Here is a 12,195-nt window from a genome sequence, read left to right as displayed (position 1 = left end):
CTAGGGACACCAAACCTTGGGAAAATAACTTTCTTAAGAATTTTAATAGAAGTGTGATAACCCACAAGTATAGGGGATCGCAACAGTTTCGAGGGTAGAGTATTCAACCCAAATTTATAGATTCGACACAAGGGGAGCCAAAGAATATTTGCAAGTATTAGCAACCGAGTTGTCAATTCAGTCACACCTGGAGATTAATTATCTGCAGCAAAGTGATCAGTAGCACAGTAATATGATAGTTTTGATAGTAGTAGCAATAGCAATAGCAACGGTAATAGTTATAGCAATAATTTTGTAGCAAGTGCAACACTAACAATAGTAGTGGTAACTTGGGAAGAACAATATAATAGAAATTCGTAGGCATTGGATCGGTTATTTGTTGGATGATATTCATCATGTGACAGTCATAACCTAGGGCGATACGACACTAGCTCCAGTTCATAAATATATTGTAGGCATGTATTCTGTAAATAGTCATACGTGCTTATGGAAAGAACTTGCATGACATCTTTTGTCCTGCCCTCCCGTGGCAGTGGGGTCCAATTGGAAACTAAGGGATATTAAGGACTCCTTTTAATAGAGAACCAGAACAAAGCATTAACACACAGTGAATACATGAACTCCTCAAACTACGGTCATCACCGGGAGTGGTCCCGACTATTGTCACTCCGGGGTTGCCGGATCATAGCACGTAGTAGGTGACTATAACTTGCAAGATCAGATCTAGAACATGGATATAATGGTGATAACATAAACGGTTCAGATCTGAAATCATGGCACCGGGCCCAAACTAACAAGCATTAAACATGGAAAAGTCAAAGCAACATCAATCTCAGAACATAGTGGATATTAGGGATCAAGCCCTAACAAAACTAACTATATTACATGATGAATCTCATCTAACTCCTCACCGACCAGCGAGCCTACGAAGGAATTACTCACTCCCGGTGGGGAGCATCATGGAATTGGTGATGGAGAAGGGTTGGTGATGACGAAGATCGAAGATCCCCCTCTCCAGAGCCCTAAACGAACTATAGATCTGGCCTCCTGATGAAGAACAGGAGGTGAAGGCAACTTTGTCTCGTGGAACGTGAAAATTCTTTCTCCCTGATTTTTCTCTAGAAAAATAGGATTTTATAGCGTCGGTTTCAGGGTCTGCGGGGCCACCAGGTGGAGACAACCCACCTGGGCGCGCCTGGAGGGGGCGTGCCCTGGTGGGTTGTGCCCACCCAGGTGCCCCCCTCTAGTGGATCTTGGCTCCAGAAATTCTCTTCATTGATATAAAAAATCCTCGCAAAGTTTCTTTCCGTTCTAAGAACTTTTATTTTTGCAGAAAACAACACCATGGTAGTTCTGCTTAAAACAGCGTCAGTCCGGGGTTAGTTTCATTCAAATCATGCAAATTAGAGTCCAAAACAAGAGGAAAAGCATTAGGAAAAGTAGATACGTTAGAGACGTATCAAGGTGTTGTGATCAGCACTACTAGTTGGAATAGCTTCTACCCACTTAGTAACATAATCGACAGGAAACAAAATATGTGTATACCCATTAGAGGAAGGAAAAGGTCCCATGTAATCGAAACCCCAAACATCAAATGGTTCAACAGCAAGAGAATAATTCATAAGCATTTCCTGACGATTACCTTCTGTTGGAAAAGGCAGTGCCTAGGAGGCGCTTAGGCACGTTTAGGCGCTAGGCAATGTCCAAATGCCTCGCCTAGGGCCAGAAGGTAGTGCTCACTAAATTCATCAGCTTCATACCTATCAAAAATGATCCATTAATATGGTTGATCAGGTCTTATTAACAACCACTTTCGATTAGCATGAAACCAAAGAACTTTCATAAATCACTAAGTTACCTCAACGGGGATATGAATGTCCCCAACGATAAGCATTACGTATTTCTTTTTGACAGTACGTAGAGGTAGTTGAAAACTTCCAATAGTGATTGTCAAAGATTTTTCAATAACATTAATACCATTCACTTGGAATTGTTTCTTTGGAAAGTGCACCATATGTTCATTACCATTGATATGAAAAGTGAACTTGCTTTTATTGCAATCAATAGCAGCCCCTGCAGTATTCAAGAAGGGTCTACCAAGGATAATCGACATGTTGTCATCCTCGGGCATCTCAAGTATAACAAAGTCAGTCAAAATAGTAACATTAGCAACAACAACGGGCACATCCTCACAAATACCGATAGGTATGGTAGTAGATTTGTCAGCCATTTGTACAGATATTTCAGTAGGTGTGAGTTTATTCAAATCAAGTCTTTTATATAAAGAGAAAGGCATAACACTAACACCAGCTCCTAAATCACATAAAGCAGTTTTCACATAGTTTCTTTCTATGGAGCAAGGTATAGTTGGTATTCCCAGATCTCCAAGTTTCTTAGGTACTCCATCTTTAAAAGTATAATTAGCAAGCATGGTGGAGATTTCAGCTTCCGGTATTTTTCTCTTATTGGTGATGATGTCTTTCATGTACTTTGCATAAGGAGGCATTTTAAGGATATCAGTCAAGCGAGTATGCAAAAAGACTAGCCTCAGCATTTCAGCAAAGCGTTCAAATTCGTCATCATATTTATTTTCAGTTGGCTTAGGTGGAAAGGGCATAGGTTTTTGAACCCTCGGTTCTCTTTCCTTACCATGTTTTCTAGCAACAAAGTCTCTTTTATCATATCTTTTATTCTTAGGTTGTGGGTTATCAAGATCAACTGCAGGTTCTATCTCAACATCATTGTCTGGTTCTTCATTCTTTGGTTGACTATCTTCATGAACCTCATAATTAACTTTTTCATTATCAGAAGGTGAGTGTTCACTACCAGGTTGAGTTTCAGCATCAGAGATAGAGACTTCATTATCAGGAGGTTTTTCTACTTCAGGTTCACTAGAGGCATGCAAAGTCCTATCATTTTTCTTCTTCTTTTTCTTTTTCTTTTTAGAAGGACTACATACATCAGTGTTAGCTCTTTGAGAGTCTTGTTCAATTCTCTTTGGGTTCCCTCAGGATAAAGTGGTTCCCGAGTCATTTTACATCCTCTAGTTGCTACTCTAACAACAAAGTCATGTATGTTATTGTTCATTTCATCTAGCAACTCTCTTTGAGATTTAGCAACTTGTTCTAAGTAGGTTTGAACCATAGAAGCATGTTTTCACACACCTCTAACATCATTTGAGATTCTAAATAAGCGATCTATCATATTAGAATTGTACTTCAATTGTTTCATAACATTTGCATTGAAGTGATCTTGTTTTCTAATATAATTTTCAAACTCATAAAGGCATTGGCTATTGCGCATATTGTGAGGATTGTCATTATCACTGAATTTCATTAGAGAATTTACCTCTACCACCTTAGGAGGTGGTGGTGTATTGAGCCCACGTATTTCTTCAATGGGAGGTAAATTTTTGACATCCTCAGCTTTAGTACCTTTTTCCTTCATAGATTTCTTTGCATCTTGCATATCTTCAGGACTGAGATATAACATACCCCTCTTCTTCGGAGTCAATTTAGGTGATGGTTCAGGAAGAGTCCAATCATCATATTTTTCAATATGTTATTCAATAGTTCTTCAGCTTGCCCAATAGTTCATTCCCTAAAAACACAACCAGCACAACTATCTAGGAAATCCCTAGAAGCATCGGTTAGTCCATTATATAAGATATCAAGTATTTCATTCTTCTTAAGAGGATGAACACGCAAAGCATTAAGCAATTGGCAAATACTCCCCAAGCTTGTGGGAGACTCTCTTCTTTAATTTGCACAAAATTAAATATTTCCTGCAAGGCAACTTGTTTCTTATGAGCAGGGAAATACTTTTCAGAGAAGTAATAAATCATATCCTGGGGACTACGCACACAACCAGGAGCAAGAGTAGTGTACCAAGCTTTCGCGTCACCCTTTAATGAGAACGGAAATAATTTGAGAATATAGTAATAGCGAGTTTTCTCATCATAAGTAAAAAGGGTGGATATGTCATTCAACTTAGTAAGCTGTGCCACAACAGTTTCAGTTTCATAACCATGGAAAGGATCAGATTCAACCAAAGTAATTAATTCTTGGTCAACAGAGAATTCATAGTCCTTATCATCAATAAAGATAGGTGAAGTAGCAAAGTTAGGATCATATTGCATTCTAGCATTCAAGGATTTTTCTTTATACTTGCATAATAATTTCTCTAGATCATCTCTATCCTTACAAGCAAGAATGTCTCTAGTTGTCTGCTCATTCATAACATAACCTTCCGGTACCTTAGGCAATTCATATCTAGGAGGGCTAGTTCTACTAGGTGTTTCTAGATTTTCAGTTTCAAGCTCATCATCAGTTTCAACAACATAATGCTGTCTTACTCTAGCAATTTGTTCAACAAGATAATCACCTAGTGGCACATCATCAAGAAAGGTACTAGCATCATCATAAGTATCATTCATAGAAGAAGTAGCATCATCAATAACTTGCGACATATCAGGATTAATAGCATGTGGTGGTGTTGCAAGTCTTCTTGTAACAGAAGGTGAATCTAAAGTAGAGCTAGATAGCAGTTCCTTACCTCCCCTCGTCTTAGAGGGAAATATCTTGGTCTTAGCATCCTTCAGATTCTTCATAGTGACAAATTGATAATAATCCCAAGTGACTCAACAAATATATCTATGCTCCCCGACAACGGCGCCAGAAAAAGGTCTTGATAACCCACAAGTATAGGGGATCGCAACAGTTTTCGAGGGTAGAGTATTCAACCCAAATTTATATATTCGACACAAGGGGAGCCAAAGAATATTTGCAAGTATTAGCAACTGAGTTGTCAATTCAGTCACACCTGGAGATTAATTATCTGTAGCATGATTACTAGCACAGTAATATGATAGTTTTGATAGTAGTAGAAATAGCAACAGTAACAGTGATAGCAATAATTTTGTAGCAGTGCAACAGTAATGATAGCAGTGGTAACTTGGCAAGAACAATATAATAGAAATTCGTAGGCATTGGATCGGTAATTTGTTGGATGATATTCATCATGTGGCAGTCATAACCTAGGGCGATACGGCACTTGCTCCAGTTCATAAATATAATGTAGGCATGTATTCCATAAATAGTCATACGTGCTCATTGAAAGAACTTGCATCACATCTTTTGTCCTACCCTCCCGTGGCAGCGGGGTCCAATTGGAAACTAAGGGATATTAAGGCCTCCTTTGAATAGAGAACCAGAACAAAGCATTAACACATGGTGAATACATGAACTCCTCAAACTACGATTATCACCGGGAGTGGTCCCAACTATTGTCACTCCGGGGTTGCCGGATCATAACACGTAGTAGGTGACTATAACTTGCAAGATCAGATCTAGAACATGGATATAATGGTGATAATATAAACGGTTCAGATCTGAAATCATGGCACTCGGTCCCAAAGTGACAAGCATTAAGCATGGCAAAGTCATAACAACATCAATCTCAGAACATAGTGGATACTAGGGATCAAGCCCTAACAAAAATAAGTAGATTACATGATGAATCTCATCCAACTCCTCACCAACCAGCGAGCCTATGAAGGAATTACTCACTCCCGGTGGGGAGCATCATGGAATTGGCGATGAAGAAGGGTTGGTGATGACGAAGATCAAAGATTCCCCTCTCCGGAGCCCCAAACGGACTCCAGATCTGGCCTCCCAATGAAGAACAGGAGGTGACGGTGGCCCCGTCTCGTGGAACGTGATAATTTTTTCTCCTTGATTTTTTTCTGGAAAAAATAGGATTTTATAGTGTCAGTTTTAGGGGCTGTGGGGTCGCCAGGTGGGGACAACTCACCTGGGCGCGCCTGGAGGGGGGCGCCCTGTTGGGTTGTTCCCACCTAGGTGGCCCCCTTCGGTGGATCTTGGCTCTAGAAATTCTCTTTATTGATATAAAAAATCCCCGCAAAGTTTTGTTCCGTTCAGAGAACTTTTATTTCTGCACAAAAACAACACCATGGTAGTTCTGCTGAAAAGAGCGTCAGTCTGGGGTTAGTTTCATTCAAATCATGCAAATTAGAGTCCAAAATAAGAGGAAAAGCGTTAAGAAACGTAGATACTTTGGAGACGTATCAAGGTGTTGTGATCAGCACTACTAGTTGGAATAGCTTCTACCCACTTACTAACATAATTGACAGCAACCAAAATATGTGTATACCCATTAGAGGAAGGAAAAGGTCCCATGTAATCGAAACCCCAAACATAAAATGGTTCAACAACAAGAGAATAATTCATAGGCATTTCCTGACGCTTACGCCTTACCGATATTACCAATTCTTTAAAATTTATCACAGGATAAAACAAGCTTACGGGCATCCTTGAAGAGAGTAGGCCAATAGAAACTAGATTGCAATACCTTATGAGCAGTTCTATCTCCCGCATGATGCCCTCTGTAAGCTTCGGAGTGACATTCTCGTAGGATTTGTCCATGTTCATTCTCAGGTACACAACGTCTAATAATACCATCTACTCCTTCTTTATAAAGATGTGGGTCATTCCAAAAGTAATGTCTTAAACCATGGAAGAATTTTTTTCTTTTGTTCTTATGTGAAGCTAGGTGGTATATATTTAGCAACAATATAATTAGCATAGTCAGCATACCAAGGAGTGTTAGGAGAAACATTTATTGCAGCTAATTTCTCATTAGGAAAACTATCATTAATAGGTTGTGGGTCATCAAGAATATTTTCTAACCTAGACAAGTTTTTAGCTACGGGGTTCTCAGCTGCTTTTCTATCAGTGATATGTAAGTCAAATTCTCGTAGCAAGAGAACCCACCTAATGAGTCTAGGTTTAGAATCTTTCTTTTCCATAAGATATTTAATAGCAGGATGATCAGTGTGAACAATCACTTTAGAAGCAACAATGTAAGATCTAAATTTATCACAAGCAAACACCACTTCTAAAAATTCTTTTCAGTAGTAGCATAATTTGTTTGGGCAGTGTCTAGAGTTTTACTAGCATAATTGATAACATTTAATTTCTTATCAACTCTTTGTCTTAAAAAAAGCACCAATGGCATAATCACTAGCATCACACATGATTTCAAAAGGCAAGTTCCAATCAGGTGGTTGAACAATAGGTGCAGAAATTAAGGATTTCTTAAGTGTTTCAAAGGCTTCTACGCAATCATCATAAAAAACAAATGGAACATCCTTTTGTAAAAGATTTTTAAGAGGCCTTGTAATTTTAGAGAAGTCTTTAATAAATCTCCTATAGAAACAAGCATTACCGAGGAAACTACGAATACCTTTAATATCTCTGGGACATGGCATTTTCTCAATTGCATCAACTTTGGCTTTATCCACCTCAATACCTCATTCAGAAATTTTATGTCCCAAGACAATACCTTCATTGACCATAACGTGTCACTTCTCCCAATTCAAGACAAGATTAGTTTGCTCGCATATCTGCAAAACACGATCAAGGTTGCTTAAGAAATCATCAAAAGAATTTTCGTAAACGGAAAAATCATCCATGAAAATCTCAACAATCTTTTCATAAAAATCAGAGAATATAGCAGTCATACATCTTTGAAAGGTGGCAGGTGCATTGCATAAACCAAAAGGCATACGTCTATAAGCATAAGTTCCAAAAGGACAAGTAAAGGTGGTTTTCTCTTGATCAGGTTGTGAAACAGGTATTTGAGAAAAACCAGAATACCCATCAAGAAAATAAAAGAATGTGAGCTTATCTAGTCTTTCTAGCATTTGATCAAAAAAGGAAGAGGGTAATGATCTTTTCTAGTTGCTTTATTTAATTTTCTAAAATCAATTACCATTCTATAGCCAATGACAATTCTTTGTGGAATAAGTTCATTCTTATCATTAGGAACAACAGTAATACCTCCTTTCTTAGGGACACAATGAATGGGACTTACCCATCTACTGTCAGCTATGGGATAGATTATACCTGCTTCCACAAGCTTGAGTATTTCAGTTCTTACCACTTCTTCCATTTAAGGATTTAAACGTCATTGGTGATCAACAACGGGTTTAGCATCAAGTTCCATATTAATCTTGTGCTGATAGAGAGTGGGACTAATGCCCTTAAGGTCGTCAAGTGTATATCCAATAGCAGCTCGGTGCTTCTTTAGAATTTTCAATAATATTTCTTCTTCGTGTTCTAAAAGGTTAGCACTAATAATAACAGGATATATCTTTTTCTCATCAAGATAAGCATATTTCAAAGTATCTGGTAATTGTTTTACTTCAAACACAAGTTCAACTTAGGTGTAGGAGGTCCACCTAGAGTTTCAATAGGCAAATTGTGTTTAAGTAGATGTCATTGTTCAAAGAAAAATTTATCTATCTCATTTCTTACATGCATATGCATATCATTTTCACGATCTAGCAAATATTGTTCTAGTGGATCAGTAGGAGGCACGACAATAGAAGTGAGACCAATTATTTCATCCTTACTAGGAAATTCTTTCTTATGATGTTTTCTTCTAAACTTAGAAAATTAAACTCATGAGACTCATCACCAAAAATAAAACCAATGATTTGTTTCTCACAATCTATTTTAGCAATAGCGGTGTTCAAGAAGGGTCTACCAAAGATAATGGGACAAAAGTCATCTTGTGGGGAACCAAGAACTAGAAAATCAGTAGGATTTTTTATTTTCCCACACAAGACTTCAACATATCTAACAATCCCAGGTGGTGTGATGGTTTCTCTATTAGCAAGTTTAATAGTAACATCTATGTCTTCTATTTTAGCAGGTGATGTATCATTCATAATTTCTTGATATAAGGTAAAATGAATAGTACTCGCGCTAGCACCTAAGTCACATAAACCATGATAACAGTGATCCCCTAATTTGACTGAGACAATAGGCATGCCAACAACATGCCTATGTTTATCTTTTTCATCAGGCTTGGCAATTCTAGCAGCTTCATCATAGAAGTAAATAACATGCCCATCTATATTTTCTACCAGGAGGTCTTTAACCATAGCAACACTAGGTTCTACTTTGATTTGTTTAGCAGGTTTAGATGCTCTAACGTAGCTTTTATTGACCACGGTTGGGACCTTAGAATGTTCCTTTATCCTAACAGGGAAAGGTGGTTTTCAACATAAGCAGTAGGTACAACTGGATCAACATTATAAATAATAGTTTCATCTTTAACCACAACCGGTTCTTTAATTTCTTCTTTAATAGGTGGATGGTATTTAAACCACTTCTCCTTAGGGAGATCAACATGAGTAGCGAATGATTCACAAAAGGAAGCTACTATCTCAGCGTCATGTCCATATTTAGTGCTAAACTTTTGAAAAGCGTCGGTATTCATAAAATATTTAACACAATCAAACTCAAGCTTAATACCTGACTCTTTACCTTTGTCGAGTTCCCAATCTTCAGAGTTGCCTCTAATTCTTTCTAAAAGATCCCACCTGAATTCGATAGTCTTCTTCATAAAAGAACCAGTGCAAGAAGTATCGAGCATGGATCGATCATCATGAGAAAGCCGAGCATAAAAATTCTGAATGATAATTTCTCTTGAGAGCTCATGATTGGGGCATGAATATAACATTGACTTAACCCTCCCCCACTGTAGCGTGATACTTTCTCCTTCACAAGGCCAAAAATTATATATGTAATTCCGATCACGATGAACTAGATGCATATGATAATTTTTTTGGTGAAATTCCTATTTCAATTGATTCCAATTCCAAGATCCAATATCATCGCATAGCCTATACCATGCCAATGCTTTTCCCTTCAAAGATAAAGGGAAATTATTATAATCTTCATCTCCGAGTAAACCTGCAAGCTTATAATCCACAAATTTAATCCACATATATCAAGTGCACATCAGGATGTTCGGTTCCATCTCCCGCATAAGGATTAGCTAGCAGATATTCTATCATACCCAAAGGAATTTCATAACCAATATTTTTAGTAGGTGCAGTAGGTTGAGGGGAAACTAAGTGTGGTTCCGGTCGAGGTGAAGATACCCCGAACAAACCCCTCAAAGGAATGTTCTCCATTGTAACAAGTCACAATAAATTTTAGCAAGTAGTACTAATTTTTCCTTACCGATTTCCACTTACCAAGAGCACTTCTCTCCCTGAAAATCGTGCCATAAAATAACCTTGATGACCCAAGTCCGGTCGGGTCATATATCCGTCCGGGTTGCACCGTGGGGTATATCCCCGACATTAGCCCCCAGTTTAATTTGGATTTATCCATGTTAAACTCATCCTGCAAAATAAGCACAATAACATATTTGATATTTTGCACTCCGGGTTAAAAGTTCTTGTAAGCCGGCACCTGATCATCCCTAAGTCCTTGTTATTTCCTCCTTCTAGAAAGTCCAGGTCAATAGACTAGCTTCATAATCAATTTGCTGACATTGGCTTCTCACAGAAATATTGTGAAGAATGATTCATTTGATTCAGCTCCCAAAGCTTAACAAAAATATTGGTCTTGAATACTCATCAGATTTTTAGCCGGCTTGAAGATGTAGAACTTCCTTATATGCATATCACTTGTAGCCCCCAGGTCTTAAGAAGGGAGCATAGTAACAGCTTAAGACTTGCTTCAATATAAATGTTGCAAACTTGAAGAAATCTAGGTTGTTCATCTCAGTCACTAGTCAAAATTGAATATTCCACATATGTAGCCCCCAAGTGTCGGGTTGTCATGCTTGGAACAATCTAGGACATGTAATTGCCTTATACTCATAAAAACTTCAACCAGTGTAGCCCCCAAGGGCCGGCTCAGTAAGATAATACCGAGCTGGGACTTTATATATACTTATTGAAAAAACAACAATTTGCACTGGGCCTTCGGTTAATAGGTTAGTCCCAAAAATAATATAAAAGTGCATATTAAAGCCCATTAAACATCCAAAATAGATAATATAATAGCATGGAACAAACAAAAATTATAGATACATTGGAGACGTATCAAGCATCCCCAAGCTTAATTCATGCTCGTCCTCGAGTAGGTTAATGACAAAAACAGAATTTTTGATGTGGAATGCTACCTAACATAATTTTCAATGTAATTATCTTTATTGCGGCATGAATGTTTAGATCCAAAAGATTCTAGACAAAAGTTTAATATTGACATAAAAATAATAATACTTCAAGCATGCTAACCAAGCAATTATATCTTATCAAAATAACATAGCCAAAGAAAGCTTATCCCTACAAAATCATGTAGTTTGGCCATGCTTCATTTTCATCACATAAAATGCTCCCATCATGCACAACCCCGATGACAAGCCAATCAATTGTTTCATACTTAGCCTTTTCAAACTCTTTCAACTTTCACTCAATATATGAGCGTGAGCCATGGACATATCACTATGGGTGGAATAGAATATGATGATGGAGGTTGTGTGAGAAAAAAAGGAGAAACTCTCACATTGACGCGGCTCATCAATGGGCTATGGAGATGCCCATCAATTGATGTCAATGCAAGGAGTAGGGATTGCCATGCAATGGATGCACTAGAGCTATAAATAGATGAAAGCTCAACAGAAGAAACTAAGTGGGTGTGCATCCAACTTGCTTGCTCACAAAGACCTAGGGCATTTTGAGGAAGCCCATCATTGGAATATACAAGCCAAGTTCTATAATGAAAAATTCACACTAGTATATGAAAGTGACAAAGTAAGAGACTCTCTATCATGAAGATCATGGTGCTAATTTGAAGCACAAGTGTGGAAAAAGGATAGTAACATTGCCCTTCTCTATTTTTCTCTCATTTTTGGGCCTTTTTTCTCCCTTTTTATGGCCTCTTTTATTATTATTATTTTTCGTCCGAAATCTCATCTCGACTTGCGGGGGAATCATAGTCTCCATCATCCTTTCCTCACATTGGACAATGCTCTAATAATGAAAATCATCACACTTTTATTTACTTACAACTCAAGAATTACAACTCGATACTTAGAACAAAATATGACTCTATGTGAATGCCTCCGGCGGTATACCGGGATGTGCAATGAATCAAGAGTGACATGTATGAAAGAATTATGAAGGTGGATTTGCCACAAATACGATGTCAACTTCATGATCATGCAAAGCAATATGACAATGATGGAGCGTGTCATAATAAACAGAACGGTGGAAAGTTGCATGGAAATATATGTTGGAACGACTATGGAAATGCCATAATAGGTAGGTATGGTGGCTGTTTTTAGGAATATATAAGGAGGCTTATGTGT

This window comes from Triticum urartu, chromosome 2 (genome assembly GCF_003073215.2).
Source record: "Triticum urartu cultivar G1812 chromosome 2, Tu2.1, whole genome shotgun sequence".
Classification (NCBI taxonomy): domain Eukaryota; kingdom Viridiplantae; phylum Streptophyta; class Magnoliopsida; order Poales; family Poaceae; genus Triticum; species Triticum urartu.
The sequence above is the reverse complement of the archived record's forward strand: the minus strand, read 5'-3'. Positions refer to the sequence as shown.